This window comes from Mesitornis unicolor, unplaced genomic scaffold (assembly GCF_000695765.1).
Source record: "Mesitornis unicolor isolate BGI_N332 unplaced genomic scaffold, ASM69576v1 scaffold39919, whole genome shotgun sequence".
NCBI classification, from domain to species: domain Eukaryota; kingdom Metazoa; phylum Chordata; class Aves; order Mesitornithiformes; family Mesitornithidae; genus Mesitornis; species Mesitornis unicolor.
In genome coordinates, this window is record NW_010207284.1 from 17135 (window position 1) to 21964 (window position 4830).

At 36.5% G+C, this 4830-nt stretch overlaps 1 protein-coding gene across 1 annotated transcript in view; it reads right to left on the bottom strand.

The window, feature by feature from the left end:
- Window positions 1-4323, bottom strand: part of LOC104546640 (putative RNA-binding protein Luc7-like 2) — a gene marked incomplete at its 3' end in the record, with an annotated part of 20621 nt that extends 16298 nt beyond the window's left edge. The window contains exons 1-2 of the mRNA XM_010192078.1: window positions 4272-4323; window positions 2487-2581 (exon numbers count right to left, since the gene is read on the bottom strand). The remainder of the gene's footprint in view (window positions 1-2486; window positions 2582-4271) is intronic.
- Between the last annotated feature and the right edge of the window lie 507 nt (window positions 4324-4830).

Here is a 4830-nt window from a genome sequence, read left to right on the forward strand (position 1 = left end):
GGGGGAAGAAAAAAAAAAGCCACTCAATCATTGCTACCCACAGATTTTGAATGCAAAGATGCCTCAAAGTAGTTTTCCCATCAAAATTCTAGAGAAAACTCCAGAGTAATTTTCCAAATAAATTATAAACTGTTTAGTCACACTACTTGCTTCTTGTCCTTTTAAAAACTGTGCAATTAAGAAAGTAGGTCCATTTCTTCAGACCCACGACCAGGTAAACAGCAGAACATCACATGGGTCTGTCTCTTACGAGTCCCTTTCTACTACTCTCACTACAAGAATTAAACTAGCCATTGTTTTTCTGGACACTGAAGTGCATTGTGGAACACATTTTGTGGTACAATGAGTAATTGCATCATGAGGGGAATAAAAAAAGGAAAGAGGAGATTAATATTGACTGAAATAAGCAGTTTAGTTTGGTACTCCAAGAGCAGCAGCAGAATCCAGTGTGAGACAGATGACAACTTTCAGTGAGGACTTAAACTGGATAAGCAGGCCCAACCTATATGCTTAGTCTGGACCATAAGAGGCATGATTGCACCATAGCTACACCTTTGATAGTTGTAAAGATAAACATTTCTTACTTGCTAAAGACACCCATTCTAGAAATCTTTGCTTACAGAAACTGGACCACAATGAAAAGCTGTCAAATAATTTTTTAACAGTACCTTCTGGTGGATTCTGACCAATGACTCCGTATGTTTTTATAGCATACTGTTATGTCCCATACCTCCCCCCATCATGAGCTACTTTGCACATCACACAACCAAAACACTGGACAACCTAAAAGATGGGTGAAGAGAAGCACATTCTTCTCCCTTTTTCCCAATTTCGTTCAGACAGTAATGCACAGAACAGTTCAAAATAAAACTACACATGCATTGATACACAAAATTGTTATCAATTTATCAATTATAAAAAGAATGACTTGAAGGTAAGGAAATATGTGCAACATGCATTACCGTCAGTATGAGCTATCTTCAGTATATGTCAAACACACCACATTAACTTCAAGACATCTGATTTTTATGCTATGATGGAACTTTGCAATACAAAAGAAAAGAGTATCTTTAAGCACAGGGAAAAAAAATAAGTCACAAGACTTATGAAGGAGTTCAACAAACAGGATTTTTCTATTTCATTGCCTTCTTTATTATGGCAAATGCTAAGTTCGCCAGTTCAGTTCTATTTACTTTGCCTCTTCTTACTGTGCTTCTTTGCAGTTACAGCTGTGCCTACTTTTGCAGGGACTCTTAAGAGGAGGGAAGGACAGACTATTGGTCTGTCAGTACAAGTACCAAAACTAGTAAAACAAACAAAATTTGTGTGTGCATGCATTTTTGAAGCTCTTTGATCAACCAAAAATGTTATGGAAATTTAAAAAACACAACTACTTGAGAAGCATATTAGAGGTCAAGTGACAGGTTACCAAATCAACATATTTCAGTCTTCCATTTTGTAAATTAATTTAATTCTGTATTTCATTAAAGGTTCCAGTAAAGTTAGCCACTTGGAATAATACAGCTTCAAATAATAAAGCTTCAAATATTCCTTAAGACAGCTTTTCTAGTCCTTACTGTCCCCTCTACCACAGGGTAAGAAAACGTGCCAACATGAATAAGAAAAGCTACCGAAGTGTAGCACTGAGAATGGCAGGTACCTGAGACTTTGCATACGATCATACTACATCTCCCTACTGTTAATTATTCTAACACTATGGGACATTAGGTTAAATAATCAATGCAGTATAACTCACCTGCCTTTCACAAAGAGAAAGCTGCCTTAAATAGGCATCACAAGGTAAAGCATGGGCACACTGACAAAGTCCCTCTGCTGCGCTCAGACAGAGCAACCTCTACTACAGAGTACACAAAAATCCAAGTCAAGCAAGTTACTAATATGCCATAAATGGAAATTTTCAAATGGCCTTAGGATCTGTGAAAATAGCACAGTAATGGGATATTCTACATTAAGTGTCACTACTGTGTTATAGGTCAGCCTCCAGAAATGTAATTGTTTGAATTTCGAACTGTTTTCACTATTTCTGAAGAAAAATCACCTCTCTTCCCTATACTAATATTTGCATGATACTTTCTCACTACAACACAACGTTTTAAGAAAGTAACTTTGTAATTTACGAATAAATTCTATTTCCTTTTTTTCCTGATAGTTGCAACTGTATCAGCTTAAAACCACTTTGCTATAGTGCAATTCATGTAGGTAACATTACGTAATTTATTTAAAATTTTTTGTTAAAGCAAACAATGTTGAATTTATAAGTAATAATTAGGACACAGAACAGGAATCTTCTAAAAATTAATTTCACAACCCATAGATTAGTTGTTTATAAAAGTTCATCTGAACTACCAAGAGCGCTAGACAGAAACTTGCTGAAAACCATGAAATTAAGAGAGATATTACCAAGAACAAATATAATTAATTTTTTCCATTCTTATCTAAATGAAACACAAGATTTAGCTACATACGGTTCCAGAGAGCACATCGTGAGGGCAGCAGTTGAGAAGGTGGCTCTTGCACACTCGGTCATCACTGAATTTGATTCGCTGACGGGTCGTGTCCCCTGCAATATAGAAATCAGCACATTCCAGGTTAGGAATCTGGGGAAGCCAGACATGTTCTGCAGGTTACATGCAAAGCATTAACACTGCCCTGTCACATAGTGAAGGTCTATGGAAACTAGAACTTAAAGCACTGTATGCGTCTTTGCCAAATGACACCAAAAACACAACTATGTGTTTTAATGCTCTATAATGGCATTTAAAAATCCTCTCACACTTCCCCTTCAAAAATGCAGTGTGAAAAGTGCTTGAAACCAAAAAGACAGCATTAGCTTAAAAACACTGTGCTACAACAGCATTTGTTAAATGAGCTATATAATATTCTATTCAGATTTTGCATGAACTATTGATCTATTTGTATGCAATAACTGGCATATAAAAGCAGCCTCAAACACACAATGATACACATTGAGTCTTCATTGAATCCCACCTGATACTCATTTTACGATTTTGCTCTCGGATGCAATGCACCCTCTTACTTCTGACAGGAGTAGCATAGAAAGTTGGCAGAAGAATGTTTTTAAACACTTACAAACCTGAAAAAAAGTCAGTCAAACATTTGGACATAGCCTATATGCAACATTATTTTACAGACGTTTGCATATCTCCATATTGTAAGTCTTTTTTTTTCCTCTCCTTTCTACATGCTGTTTGTTGGGCTGGGAACATCTGAATTACATCTTCATCATGGCAGGTTGTAGCTCCTGCATCAGCAGAAGCATCAACCTGCCCACACACTGAAGTCCAATTGCAACTTTAAATAACCCCATCTTGGAGCAAGACCTAAAGTCTTCGGAACAAAGTGACTAATGGGTATTTTAGGGATATGAGCAGGAATAAGTTTTCCTTCGAGTCATAACGTAATTGTCACTATTGGAGATTCAGAAGGATGACTGCCATGGCTCTCTTGTTGTTATGACACAGGCATGATAAAACACCTTAATCTCTCTCAGGATATATCTATTTATTATTTTTTTAAAGCATACAAATTGTTGAGATCTCTAATCACTGAAAACCTACTGGTGAATTACTGAAGCAAGGAGGGCTGCTGTGGAGGGGGGAAGACGTACATGAGTTCAGATAGCAGCCTCTTCCATTTCATCAAATATTCTGAAGAGTGTAGAAACATTTTGCAGATATTAAAAGTTTTTTTTAATGGCTTCATGACCTGAAACACTGAGAATTTTTAATCTATTAAACAATTCAAGAAGCCAAATTAAACACTGAGTTAACTATAAGAGGGGAATAAAACCCCCTTATCTTACTAGTCAAGCCTTTCTAGCTGTTATGTAGATTTTTCAATAACAGTTCTATGCATAGGATACTAATATATAACATTTTCAGATGGGCCAAGTTTCAGATTATTAAGAAAACAAGTTTCCAAAACCACCACAAGCTAAATTTGCCTGCAGGATACAACAGTTGAAACCTGTAATCCAGAGGCTGAAAACAGCTTCAAAGCAGTTCAACAATAGGTTTTCTAGAGAGTGACCTTACTGCTTAGTTATACTTACACCACTAAAAATTTAAAGCAATCCCTTCATAATCATGCCTGCTACTGCAATAAAGAGTTTTGCTTTTGATTTTTGGTTGGGTTTTTTTCTTTTTAGGAGGTGGATCCATATTTTTTTAACACGTAACTGCGTTTGTTCCACATTCATTAACACATCTGAAAAGTTATTGATAACTCACGGCTCGGCGAATGCGGGGCCTTTCTGACACTCCCTTGCAGATTGATGTAGGCAGGCAAAGATACATTGAACCTTTATAAATAAAACAAGGGGCCAGATTGTTCAGTTTGTATAGAAAAATAGACTCTGCCAGCAATTTTAACACAGCATCTAGAAATACATGTTGACTGTAAAGATTCTTCTATAGAAAGACACATGAACAAAATCAATAAAACTGTTCTTAAAAATACAGCTGATGGCTTGATAGCACCAGTCTATCAGAAGTCAAGGAGTTATCAAGACCACAAAATTGCTGAAAGACTCATGGTTCCTTAGGTAAAGCTGGCAAGCAGTATTTTCACAGGCATTACCTCCTCAACATCTAGGCATAGCTTTTTTCACACCTCTACCACAACTAGGAACTGACACTACACCTGCAAAACAGTCTTTTTACATCTACGTGGCTAGCATGATAATCACAATTACCAAACTGATATAAGACAACATAGAAAAAAGGAAAAAAAAAACGTAGTGAAAACTCACCAATGACGGCCTCAAGAACACGCTCCACATTTACATTT